This window comes from Mustela nivalis, assembly GCF_964662115.1.
Source record: "Mustela nivalis genome assembly, chromosome: 5".
In the NCBI taxonomy this organism is placed as follows: Eukaryota; Metazoa; Chordata; class Mammalia; order Carnivora; family Mustelidae; genus Mustela; species Mustela nivalis.
Genome location: NC_139024.1, coordinates 113056432 through 113070956, shown reverse-complemented (window position 1 = coordinate 113070956; position 14525 = coordinate 113056432). Strand labels below are relative to the sequence as shown.

The 14525-nt window shown below is 37.2% G+C and overlaps 1 protein-coding gene and 1 pseudogene across 4 annotated transcripts in view; both read right to left on the bottom strand.

The window, feature by feature from the left end:
- The window catches only part of KCNQ5 (potassium voltage-gated channel subfamily Q member 5), a 532298-nt gene that overhangs the window by 412960 nt on the left and 104813 nt on the right, over positions 1–14525 (bottom strand). The gene's annotated exons all lie outside the window — the stretch shown is intronic.
- On the bottom strand, positions 7291–7759 carry LOC309864405 (glutathione S-transferase 3, mitochondrial pseudogene; annotated as a pseudogene). Its single transcript has one exon. The product of its transcript is annotated as a glutathione S-transferase 3, mitochondrial pseudogene (transcript).

Sequence of the window (14525 nt, the reverse complement as noted above, 5' to 3'; positions counted from 1 at the left end):
GCAACAAAGACTCAGAGTTTCCGTTATGAAATCAAAGAAGTTCAGAAGCAGCAGAGACTCAGCAGAGTAAAACCAAAGTGAGCAGCGGCAAAGCCACTGATAGAACAGGATGTGGTAACGTTTACATTTCTTCTCTTGTGTCTTATTTATTGGTCCCACATAGCACACCACAAATGGTGGCTTCAGTCCTTCAGTAGCACCTAGTGTCAGGCTTTTTCAGCAGACTTACTCTGTGGAATTATCCACAATTACACACTCTTGCAGGTCTTATATTAATCCCTAATTTCTTTTTTAAATGTTTTAAATATTTTATTTTTTAGAGATTTCCCATAAAGGTTTTGCTCATACGATAACCTCCCCCACTATTAACATCACCCTCCAGGGTGCCTGGGTGGCTCAGTGGGTTAAGCCGCTGCCTTCAGCTCAGGTCATGATCTCAGTGTCCTGGGATCGAGTCCCGCATCAGGCTCTCTGCTCAGCAGGGAGCCTGCTTCCCTATCTCTCTCTCTCTCTCTGGCTGCCTCTCCGTCTACTTGTGATTTCTCTCTGTCAAATAAATTAAAAAAAAAAAAAAAAGCTTTAAAAACAGAAACAAAAACAACAACAAAAAAAATCACCCTCCAGAGTGGTACATTTGTTCCAATCGATGAACCCACACTGACACGTCATTATCCCCAGAAGCCCACAGTTACATTAAAGTTCACTCAGTGTTGTACATGCAATAGGTTTTGATAAACGTTTAATATCATATATCCATCGTGACAGTAACATACAGAAGTTTCCCTGCCCTAAAAATCCTCTGCCCTATTTGTCCTTCATTCCCTGCAACCCGTAGCAACCACTGATCTTTTTAGTGTCTCGTAGTTTGGCCTTTTCCAAAATGTCATAAAATGGGAATCATACAGTATGTAGCCTTTTCATATTGGTTTCTCTCATCTAGTAATATGCACTTAACTTTCCTCCATGTCTTTTTATGCCTTGATAGCTCATTTCTTTTTAACAGTGAATAATATTCTGGTGCCAGCAAGTACTACAGTTTACCTGAAGGATACCTCAGCTACCTACTGATAGACATCCTGGTTGCCCTAATTCCTTTTAAAAATATTTATTTTTTCTGTCGACCATGCAAGTTCTTATAATTTAACCATGGAAAGTAACATAATAAATCCAAGAGCAAAAAGAAAAAAAATGAAGAAAAATAAGATATTCCAAGAAATATGTGAATTGAAATGCTTACCAATTTATTTGCATCGTGTTTTGGATATATTGAAAAAAATCTTAAATGGCTACAGTTGAGAACCTAAAATTAAATGTAACATCTTGGTATATTAATAGTCATTTGAAGAATAAAATTGTATTACACACAAAAATATTTGAATTCTACAATAGAATGAAGACTCTGAGAATTGAAAGCAGCTCCAGAACTCCTCTTCCAGGTGAATGAGGCTTCAGGTGCCAGAGGCTGTTTGGATCTGAAGCACGTGAAGGGTCAGTGTCTTCAGTCCTCTTGCACTGACAGATTATTTTTGCTCTCTAAGTATGTTTCAAACTTTTTCACCCAGATTTTAAATAATACATGTTATGTTCTCCATCTCCTTCCCCCCTCCCAGGACCCCATCTCTCTCATAGCTCTACTATAAGACCCACAGGGTAAGAGACACCCTCCTACACCTACCTACACTTTCCCTCAGACTCCCTCAGAAAGCTGCTTCTAACTCTGATTAGTCTAGTGGTTTCCAAAAAGAAAAAAAAGTCATATTTTCAGGAAGCCCTCTGAATCCAAAGGCAGACACTATCTTAATCATCTTTGTGAGCCCCGTAAAGACCATGCCCTTTGGAGATAATATGTTAACTCCTTACTAAGGTTCCTCAAGTCTAAAGAAGAAAAAGAGAACATGTGACCCAATTCCTTTTTGAAAACATTTTAGAGCTGAAAAACTAAAAGACCAAAGCACTGATTCCAGTTCAGAGTTTGCTGACCACTGGGTTGTTTTAAATGAACCTAAAGTATACAAAATAATCAAACTGCTCTCACTTTTTTCATTTTCCTATTTTCCCCTTGGGATTTTTTTCCTTCTCCTTCTCACTGCAGTTTGAGGAGAATGTGAAAAAAAAAAAATGTTCTTGTTGGGGTAGGGACTGGAAGTCCCTTTCCTGAAATTCATTTTTCCCTTCTTCCTTAGTAGCAGGCTCTCATATTCTTGAGAGCAGCCCCTCATATAGATAGATGAGGAGGGGGAAGTGAAAAAAATGAGGCTTTAAAAGAGGGTTGGCTTAGCTTGGTGGTGTATTTTTTGCCCTGCACCTCCTTTCTCTTCTTCACGCCTGAAATGTGCATTTTGGTGAGAGCTTCTTCAGCCATCTTGAACCGTGAGGCAAACTTGAAAACAGAAACCACACACTAAAGATAGTAGGTGAAAAAGAAATAAGGAGACTGGATCACTGATTATGAAATGATCACACTGGGGCTAGAGTGCCAACACCTGAACTCATGTATAGGAGAGAAAAACAAACATCTATCTAAGTTTAAAGTTACTATTATATGGGATAGCTATTACATACAGCCAAGTCTAATTGATAAAAATTCTTAGATTCACTTCTAAATGGCAGCTGTTCTACCTTCTGTGGCCCTTCCAGGTACATCGTGCTTTTGCCATGCTGTGTGTGCCAGACAAATCTGGTGGCTTTCATTGGACAGGATGACAGAAACTCGTTAGCACCACATTTGCTACACTTTCCCACCTATCCCCTCATTTGCACTTAAAATTTTCATATGCCTTTTTACTACATTATCTATTTCTTCTAGTCCTGCAGGAATCTGGATGTAGAGCTAGGATTAAAAGAGCTAACAAGTCCTTCCTTCTCAGCATCATATATGCCGAGTCATACATAGCATCAGAAAGAAAAGCACTTAATCAGAAATCTATGAAGACAGAGAAGATTTAAAAAATGCTTCTAACGGACAAAAAAAAAGACAATCGGAACAAATAGAACCACTTACCATGTTCTTGGATAGGAACCTCACTGTATAGACATTCATTTTCTCAAAGCTAATTTGTAATTGTAGTGACACCCCAAAAGAAATCAATATTTATTTTCCAGAATGAAATACAATTATTCTAAGGTTTATATAGAAAAATAAATAAACAAGAACATCCAGGAAAATTCAGGAAACAAGAATGAGGAATGAGTAACTCCACCACATAAAACACCATAAAGCCTCAGTAATGAAACCAATATGGAACTATTACATGAACAGAGATGTGAGTTTAAGGAAAAAAAAAAAAAGTTCTGAGCTTCAGAAATGTACTCTTAAAATATCCAGAATTTGGTATATGATAAAAGTGGCATTTCATATTCATGGAGAAAAGATGGAGGATACAGTGAGTAGTATTGAGAAAACCAGGTAGCCATAAGGATAAAAAGTTGAATCTCTATCTTACACATACACCAAAAAATTTTTCAAAGGATCAGACTAAATGTAATAAAAAATAGTAAAAGTACTAGAAGAAAGGATATGAGAACTCTTTTTATAATCTTAAAGTAGAGAAAGGCTTATCTGTTACACAAAATCTAGAAGCCATAAAAGAAAAAGTGATAAATTAGGACATATGTTAAAGAAAAATAAAATTCTAAATAGTTTTTAAAAAACTATAAAGAAAGTCAATACATATAAAAAATACTTACAATTCAAGTAACCTGAAGAGGACTAGTTTCCTTGGTATACAGGTAGCTCCTACAAAATACTCACTTACCCAATTCTATTTAAGGTAGTAAGACAAAATCTAGCAACCAAATGAAACTTGGTCACAGTCTAAGAACAGTTAATATAAATTCTAAAAAATACAAATAGCTCCTAAATACATGAAGTAAGTCCTCATTCATAATAAAAGAAATGCAACCTCATTTTTCACTTAGGATATTGGCTAAATTCCAAGAGTTTGCTAACATACTATTGACAATGCCATAGAAAAAGAGGCCCTCTCCATATTGTTGGTGGGAGTAAAACTGTTAGAATTCCATCAAAGACAATTTGGTAGTTTCTTTTAAAATTATATACTCATAAACCCTTTGACTCAACATTTCCACTTTTGGTTTTTTCCCTACAAATAGACTAACCAATGTGCATAAAGACAGGCATACAAGATTATTTATTGCAACACTATCTGTAATAGCCAAACATCTGGACTCCTCTGTCTTTTGATGGGAAGACTAATTAAAAACTATAGTATATCCATTAAATAAAATGATACACAGTTCTAAAATATCATGAGAGAGTTCTTTCTTTACTGATGTGGGAACATCTGTAAGATACATTAAGTGAAAAAAGAAACATTGCATAATACTTACAGTATATTGCAATTCTGTGTAAAAAAAGAAAAAAGAAAAAATGGGAATATACTCAGAGGTAAATGGTTCACTCTATACCTTTGTATACTTTTTGATGTTTGGGTCATTAAAATATATTACCTAGTCAAAAATTAAATAGTATTTCATAAAGTAAAGGAAAGAATATGGATACATGTCATTGAGATCTCTACAAATCTAGAAACCTGTGTAATTCTGTCCTAGAAGATTAAAGAAGAAAAAAAAGTAAAAAACGAATTAAAAAGGAAAGTTTTTTCTTTCCTTGTATTAAAAATCTTGATGCTTCTGAATATATTCACCAACAGAAGAGTTGATACAACCTCATTCCCTATTTAGGTAATTCTCAGGGAGTAGTATCAGTACCTAATGAAAGGATATTCCCTTTCTCTAGGACAGGGAGATCTGATAACATTCATCTAGTGAGATTTCAAAATAACTATGGACCAGTGACTGCAATGAGGCTCTCATTGCCACCTTTTTTTTGAATGGAGTGTTCACTTTGGCTATCTTGTCCCTATTTCACAATTATGTGTTGGGAGATTGTTTGTCATGGGGGAGGATTAAACAACTTGTCTCTGAAATTCACAAGGTTTCAGGTCAGGAGAACCTGAATCTAGAATTGACATAAATTAGAAAATCCTGGACTTTGATTCCACAAATTAACAAGAATTCTAGGATATCTGGGGAGTAGAGATTATTAGAATTAAGGTATTTTGTGTGTGGAAGTCATGTGAGTAATTGTGACCTAGAAGGTAAAGTGTGGCAGACTGCATTATTTTTCCCAGTTCCCCACTTTTTTCCACAGCTATCCCATATTCCAAGTCACTATGCAGAACCTCCCAGAAGAATGAAAGAATATTTTTTTCTCTCACTGATGTTAGACTTACTCAAGTGATTTGCTTTGACCAGTACAATGTTTGCAGAACTACAGAAGCAGAGGGTTAAAAGATTCTTATCTGGTTAGGCTTTGGCACATTTACTCTTCCTTTTACCATGAGAAAATAATGCCTTAGATAGCTTCTGGTCTGAGAAAGATGAAAGAAAGGTAGTGTCAACTTAGATCAAATATTCAACTTAAAGCCATACCTTGCTGGGGGCAGTCTAGATCATCAAAATTTCAACTGGCCCTAACCCATGTGTGAGAAAGAAATAAATGCTTTCTGAATGCTCCTGGGGATTAGGTAATCTATTATCCAGTATTATTGTGGTAACAGCTAAGAGCTAATTAGTACCAATTCAGGAATCTGAAGAATTATTGAGAGAGTAATAGTTGCTAGAAATTGATTCCAGCTTATTTCAGGGGCAATTGTTGGGAAGTTATTGCTACTCAGTACATGTCTACAAAAGTCCAAAAAGAGCCAGAAAAACTGTGAAACCAACTGACTGCTTCACAGAAAATGATAGGAATATTCTCTGAGAGGGAGGGGGCCCTAAGTACATAAATGCTATCATTAACTTTACATGTGAAAATATTTTATTTAATATTAAGAACAATGTTTTAAAACTATGAAATGAAAATCTTGAACAAAAACTGGAAATTATTACCTCAGAGATGGGCTTGACATTTCCTGCACTTATTATTTCCCTATAAATCTTGGTCAAGATGAAAAGTAGAAATCTCCAATTCATGAGCTAAACGTGACTCTACGTGAGATGTTACTGCTCAGAACAACTGATGGCTCATCGCTCCTCTGCCCCCATGGCAGGTCATGATGAGACCCCACTGTACTACATACAGAGCATGATCCATCACAGTTAAACACTGATGTTTACATCAGCCCCATTTCAAGAAAGCTTTTCCAAGACTGAATTGTTAGAGTAGCTAACCAGCTGATGAGTATTTTGAAAAGAAACTACTTTTCCTGCAGGCCACGAGTAAGTGTGATCTAAATAACTTACCCTTAATCAACATGCCACAGAACGTAAGGCCTTCATTCTGTCTTTACTATTTAAAAAAAAGATTTTATTTATTTATTTAAGAGAGACAGAGAGAGCAAGCATGAGCAGTGGGGAGGGTCAGAGGGAGAGGAAGAAGCAGACTCTCCACGAAGCAGGGAGCTCAGTCCCAGGACCCTGAGGATCATGACCTCTCTTTTTATATCCTATCTCTATCTTAGCTAGGGCTGCTATAACAAATTATCATAGACTGGGTAGCTTATATGAGACATTTATTTCTCATAGTTTTGGAGGCTGGAAGTCCAAGATCAAGGTGTTGGGTCATCCAGAGGGCCTGGTTCACAGATGGCCATCTTCTCATTTTTATCCTGATATGGTGGAGAGCAGAGAGCCAGAGGGAACTCTCATGTCTCTTCTCATAAGTGCACTTGATTCCATTCAAGAGTGCTCTACCCATATAACCTGATTACCTCCCAAAGGCCCCACTTCCTAATATCACCACATTGGGGGTTAGGATTTAAGCATACATATTTCAGGAGAACATAGTCTGTAACATTCTCTTAATTTTATTCCTCCCTGGTTTTTTTTCCCCTTTAATCATAAAACAGAATTAAATTCAGAGAGAAAGAGAGAGTGTGTGTGTATAAAATAACATTTCATAATCTATTCTCTATTGTTTCTTTTTTTTAGGCATGAGGTTAATGCCACAAGCTTTTACTATATTTAGAAAAGAGGGACACCTGGGTGGCTCAGTTGGTTAAGCAGCTGTCTTCAGCTCAGGTCATGATCCCAGCGTCCTGGGATCGAGTCCCACATCTGGCTCCTTGCCCTCTGCAGGGAGCCTGCTTCTCCCTCTGACTCTGCCTTCCACTCTGTCTGCCTATGCTCGCTCTCGCTCACTCTCTCTCTGACAAATAAATAAATAAAATCTTAAAAAAAAAAAAAAGAAAGATAGAAAAGAAAAACGTAACTGAAAATAAGAGTAAATCATTCAAAATGAATGAGTTTTTAAACACATTATAATTCTTCAATGGCAGCATTTGGACCCACTGCCCAAGCCAGTTTTAACCCAACCAAGATGCTGGAAGGCAGAGCACACCATTGTGCCCATTAGGCCTGTGAGGTCTATGGAGCCCAGGGCTCCTCGACTCTCCTTGCTGGGCTCTCTTGTGTAACAGCCATAAGCATAAAGAACTTGTCCAACAATCCGGGCCAAGGCTAGGCCAGAAACTATACCTGGGTGGTAAACACCTCCAACATCTAGGAAAAATAAGAAGGGTGGTTATACTTTCAATGTGTTCTCGTGGACGTGCTGAACGTGGTTGAAAAGGTGTCTGTTTTCGGGTCCATGCTGTACATGGTAGGATACTTCACTTGGTACTTCTTTTGGGCCTTGGAAACACTGATGGCTAGATGAGCTACCATTATGAAGCTGGCAGTACAGGTCAGAAACACAAAACCACGTTCCTTAGAGAGGACAGTCATGCTGGCTCAGGATCACTGCTGCTCAGCTGCTGCCCACCACACTGCTTTCTAACCACCCTGTCACCTCCCCTTATTTGCAACCCCTGCATTGGCCAGTAACCTTTTGACAAGAATTTTAAAAGATGCCCTGTTTATTTTTAACAATGAAATTTATGAAAACATGTAATTTGTTGTGAGAAAGTGACAATATGGAAGACCAGATTTATCTGGAGTTTGTAAATTACCTTTTCTCTGATAAATTTAAGGGTTCATGTTATTAAATTAAAAAATTATTTATCAAATTTCTTATTTTTTTTAGATTATATGAGATGAAACCTTTTATCTACAATAAGTCTATGCATTCTGCATAAAAATTACTTTGGAACTAGGGCATTTTTGGAAACTGTACTAAGAGATGACAATGGTGTATTCATTTTTGTTACATAATAAAATATCTGATAAATTATATCTGATTTTATTAATTATTTTCACTGTGAAATTCAAATATACTATGGGCTTCCTGCTAAGAATAAAGATAAATAGGTTATACTATCTTTGATAATTAAGAATGATTCTTATAGAAATTTATTTTTCCTCCCACACTTATTAAAGAAAAGTCAAGCCCACCATATATACTACTTTTAAATTAATCAGTGAAATCTGCCCCCCCGGCCCCCACAAACCAGCAATCAGTATGATCAATTCAGTTTTGGGAAACATAGAAAAAAATGATTGCTACCTGAACTTCATTAAATATATTGAATTTATATATTTTTGGAATATATACTTATATATTGAGTTGACTATAACTCAGTGTTATTTTGTCACCAACTAGATTACAATATAATTTGATATTATATTTAAAAGACCCTTTGAGAAGATATCATGGTTCCTCTGTTGGATGATTTTTTGAAATATTTATTTATTTATTTGAGAGAGGGAACATGTGGGGGGAGGGGTAGGAACAGAGGGAGAAGGAGGAAGAGAATCCCAAGCAGACTGAGTTGAGCATGGAGCTGGATGTGGGGCTCCATCCCATGACCCCAAGATCAAGATCTAAGCAGAAACCAAAACTGTGCCACTCAGGTACCCCTCTGTTAGACGACTTTTTTAAAAAACAAATTATGTCTAGGGGAAAAGTAGGGAAATTTTTTTAATTAAAAACTCATCCTTATTTTAGTATTTAAGAAACCAATTTTAACATATTCTTTAAGATAAGTTGCTAATTTCATAATGGATGAATTAACACATTAGGATTATATTGAGTTGTTTAAATTTGTTAAATATAATCATGTTATAAGGTAAAACAAAACTCGTATTTCTGCTCTGAAATCTATGGTAAATTAAACACTATATTTTCTATTTGGCTTCCAATGCCTCTTTTTAATGAGGGAGAGCCACAGTGAGAGGGTACAGATGGACATTTTGCACAAGCATGAGCTGTTGCTTATTCATGAGTAAAATTACTCTCACCAAGTCTGTAAAGTAGTATGGTTTTCGTTCAGCACTGCCTCTCACTTCTCAGTGATGGCACTCAAGCAGTGTGGCCAAGGGGAACACGGGGCCATAAATCTCTCAACAGGGCGAACATTTTGTTTTGTCAGATGAAGTCTCCATTTCTCATTTTAAATTAACTTGGGTGTGTGTGTGTGTGTGTAAGACTAGAGTCAGAATGTCTCCTTAGGACAAAATGAACAATTTTCCAAGGCACTGGGTCACTAAGAAAGGTTTCCAGGGAGAGACTGTAACCACTCTGATGTGTAGTCTAGGAAGTGAAGGAAGAATACACAAGGACTAGACTATCCCACAGGTCATGAGGGAAATTCCCAGTTGCCTTGTAAATCTGATCTCCTAAATTACAAAATTAAGCTTTTGAATAAAAGTGGCCAAAGGACTAAGAAGAGGAGGTAATCTTTCCTTGCTTTAAAAATAATAAATGACAAAGTATGAGGTCTAAGCCATCATCTATTTAGTACATTTAAATATACTTATTTTTTCTGTATATGAATTAGTTTCATTTTCCCCTCTTGCTTTTCTTGTTTTAAAGATTTTATTTATTTATTTTACTGATAGAGTGAGAGAGCATAAGCAGGCAGAGCAGCAGAGGGAGAGGGAGAAGCAGGCTCCCCACTGAGCAGGGAGCCCGATGTGGGGATCAATCCCAGGACTGTGGGATCCTGACCTGAGCTGAAGGTAGACGCTTAACCCACTGAGCCACCTAGGTGCCCCTCCCATCTTGTTTTTAATGACAAAAACATTTACTACCAATTTTCCTAGCATTCTTGGATTCATATTTTTTTAGGGATATACAGGTATTTTATATGGCTTAAATAAAAAAATGTAATTCCAAGTCTCTCTAAAATAATTAGATGGCAACCAGGAAGACAATATCTATATAAAATATATAAACATGTATAGATAAAAGACTTGCAAATAAGCCAGAGTTTCTAAATAAGAAATCATGTTAAAATAAACCCAATTACTTAAAAATCATATTATAACATTAGCAGACAAAGGAAGTGCAGAAAATGTAATAGACCTTAATTTTAGCATAGTCACTTATGAACTCTCATTTGAAAAATGAATTCAAATTAGCTGGGATAGGCGAGCTCTCGTCTGCACTAAAATAGCATGAAGGGTTGTAAAGGGAAGGTAATGATGAATGGCAATGTATTGAATCACAGATTTTTTTTTTTTTTTTGCAAAAATGGTTCCAAAATCTAATGTATTCAAAGTATTTAAAATACCAAACTATTCATCCAATCACCTGAAATGAAAGAGAAGAAGGAAGGAAGAAAGGGAGAGAGGGAAAGAAGGAGGCAGAGAGGGAAGCAGCCAAGTTTTATGTGTGTCCTGCATATTTTTGTAGTTTGAGCATTAATCCAACAGTAAGCCCTAAAGGCCTGTGGGACTCATAGTCTGTAACACATCTGATAGCAAAGCATAATATTTTAGACACATACCAAATTCTCTTCCCCTCATTTCTCATATTTTTGTCATATATAAAGTAACAGGAATATCAAGATTAATTACAGAATAAAACAAGTAAAAAGAAAAATTAAACCCTGATTGCCATTAACAATGGTTAACATGTACTCAACCCTCATCATGTTCTGGGTGCTAAGATTTAAATTGGTCATTCTACTTAATCCTGAAATCAGTTCTAAGAGGGAAAGACTATTATTATTCACATGCTACAGATGAAGAAAACTCAATTTCTTTCCTATTAAGACAGCCAGTAAATTGTGAAGCTAAAATTGAAACAATGTCTTCCAAAATCGTGCTCCTTTCATTATATCACTTCACTAGTATTATTATTGTTATTTGTTGTTAAAATTATTATCATGCTTCCGTTCATGGAGTTGACAGGGAAACAAAAACACAAATGTAAGCAATACACTTGAAGAGTTCTGCAAGAGAATAATCAGGGGCCCCTGGGTGGCTCAGTGGCTAAGCATCTGCCTTCAGCTCAGGTCATGATCTCGGGGTCCTGGGTTCGAGCCCCACATCAGGTTCCCTCCTCAGCAGGAAGTCTGCCTCTCTTTCTCTCCTTCTACTCCTTCCCTCTGCTCTTTCTCTCTCTCTCTCTCTCTAATAAATAAATAAATAATATCTCTCTTTTTAAAAAAGATAATAATCAGAGATATGCTGAATGACAATTCATATAATCACCAACATATATCCAGTCCTTACTTTGAATGAGCCACCATGCCAATTCACTTTCATGTGAAGCATCTCTAGACTTCATGAGCTGAGGAGGCTGACAGAAACGAAGACACTGAGACTAGGGGGAGTTAAGAAACTTCCCTAAGGCTGTTGTGGTAGAATCAGGATCTAAATTTAGAAGTTCTGATTTGAGAGATTTTGTGCTTACCCATTCCTGGATGCGATTTTCATCACTGGATATACAATACATTGCACAGGTCCTGGTTGCCTTAGAACATCAGAGAAGGGGAAATGACTTCCTCCTGACAGACAGGAGGAGAACAACAACCAAAAGAGCATTGTCTGGTAGGTAGAAACTGAGCACAGCTCAGAGATAAGAAAGCATAAGACCACGTTCAGGGAGCGTGCAAGAACCAGTGAGAGAGGAGCTTAGGACCAGAAAAGATAGGTGGCTGGAGAAAAACCAAGGTACTAGTTTTCTATTGCTGCTGCAACAAATCACCATTAAGTATGTTGGATTAAAACAGCACAAATCTAGTATCTTATGGTTCTAGAGATCGGAATTCCAAAATCACTCTCACTGAGCTAAAGTCAAGGTATCAGCAGGACTGGTTCCTTCTGGAGACTGGGAAGTGGGATTTTTTCCTTTCCCCTCTCCGCTACTAGAAGTTACACGCCTTCCTTGGCTCAGGACCCCTTCCTGCCATCATTCCAGTCTCCTGCTTCTATCTTCACATACTATCTGATCCTCCTGCTCTTCTTATACAGACCATCAGGCTTACATGGGCTCACCTCAATAGCCAGGATAATGTCCATCACACAATCCTTAATTTAAGCACATCTACAAAATTCCTTTGCCACAGACTAGGGAACCCTATATCCAGATTCTGGATATTAGTACATGTACATCTTTTGGAAGACATTTTCCAGCCTGTCACAAGACTAAATAGGCAAGTTCACACAACCTGACAGTGAATGACCCTCCTTGCCAAACTGGAGATTAGCAAGTACTAAAGATTATTTAAACAAGGACACAGAAAAATGAAAACAATATTTTAAGCTGAGTAATCTGGCATTTAGAATAATTCATCTAGGGACATCTGGGTGGCTCAGTTGGTTGGGTTTGCACTCTCGGTTTCAGCTTAGGTTATGGTTTGGGGTAGTGGGATCAAGCCCCAAATGGGTTCTGTGTCTGGGGTGGAGTTTGCTTGGGAATCTCTTCCTCTCCCTATTCGCGTGTGTGCACGCACACACACGCACACACATGCGCGCGTACACACACACTCTCTCAAATAAATAATTTAAAAAAAAAACCGATCCATCCACAGTAGTGGTTCTCAACAATTAGAATGTATGAACATCATACCCTGAGTTTGTCCTAAAATAGAGATTCCTGGGCCGTTTCATCATTAGAGATTCGCATTCATCAGTCTATTGTAGAGTTTGGGAATCTTCCCTTTTTAATGCCCACCCCCTCGAGTGGTTCTTATGCAAGTGATCTAAGATCAGGCTTTGAGAAATGTTGGTCTGTGACACTTAAATGCCTTTGTAAATATACTCACTTCTTTGCAACTCCCAGCAGAGACTCAGACCTGCATTAAAAAACAAACTATGAAAATTAAATGCACACTTTAAACCTGTTTACAAATTTATTCATTTGTAGGACTTATCAAAAACCTATAATAATAGCCATATAACAAAAAGTCATTATTTTAAGCATAAAAGGAAAAAAGGTACTTTTTTTAGATAAAGGAGAAGACATCTGATAATTGTTGTACATTTCTCTTACTGGACACCTACTAGGGGCCCAGCACTGTTCTCAGCACCATATAGTAATCAATTCACTTAACTCTCACTCCATGGTTATTAGTATAATCTCCATTTTGCAGATGAGAAAACTAACACTGAGAGGAATTAAGTAGCTTGTCCAATATCACAGCCAACAAAATGACACAAAATGTATTTGGTCATTGTCTACCTGGTTTCTAAATTTATACACGTCCTACTTTGCTGCTTTATTCTCTGCAAGACACTAACCCATAAGATAGTAACTACCATACTCCTAAGGTAAATATAAAATCTACAGTCATTTAGTAGATACACCCGATTCTAGGAAGAAGAAATAGGAGTAGAGAGAGGGAGAAGCAACCAGAGGTTGGGGTTTTATCCTGGCTCTAGGCCCACTATCTCTGGGACCTTGAACATAGCCCTTAATTTTCACAGTCTACTACAGTTTCCTGATCTGAAAACAAGATGACCAGACACAATAATCTCTAATATTCTCACTGTTTTACACTTTCAGGAGTTTTATGATTATAGCAATTAGTGAATCACATCAAACATCACATATCACTCCACACTGATTTGATCATGCTTTCCTTGAAAAAGGATTTCTGTGTATAGCAGAAAACTCTTTGGCTGAAAAATGGCTAAATAAGAAAGAAATTGAAGAAAACTACATGCTCATACCTTGCCTATACTCTGTAGGAACAAAGGGAAAAGAAAATATCCTTTAATACTTACTCCAAGGATACAGCAACACGAATAACATGACATAGCTATGTCAAGGAGGAAGGAAAAAAATTTCTCAGAAGAGGCAACAATTAATTTGATAGATTCAGAAACTTAGGTGAATGCACAGGAATCCTTCCCTAGGCGTCTTGTCATTTCTCATTTTAGATAAAATGTGAAAAAGTGTCCATTCCATGACAGATTAAAAGCAGCAAATTTAGCAGAAGGTTAAGTGAGCTGTGCACTCACTTGGATAGCAGTAAAAGGCAACAGAGAAGATAGTAAAACTATAAAAAGTAGACACAATGACTCAAAAGCACAGGTTCTAAAGCTTCTTCATATGGGACAAAGGATACTCCAGAGGCTGAATGGCAGAATGATTGTGAGCACTGCCGTGGGTGCTAGACAATAGAAGTCTTTGGATCATATCTCTACCATTGACTCAACACTGACTGAGTCACCACTGGATTTTGTTCTATACCAGGCATAGGAAGGATGGGAATTATAAGGACTATGAGATTCTTGTCACATCCTTCAGTGGTCTGGGACAATGGTGATACATTCTGGCTGTATGCCCTAAAGCCAGGAGCATCCAAGTTGAGGGGGTCTGTCCCTGAGGA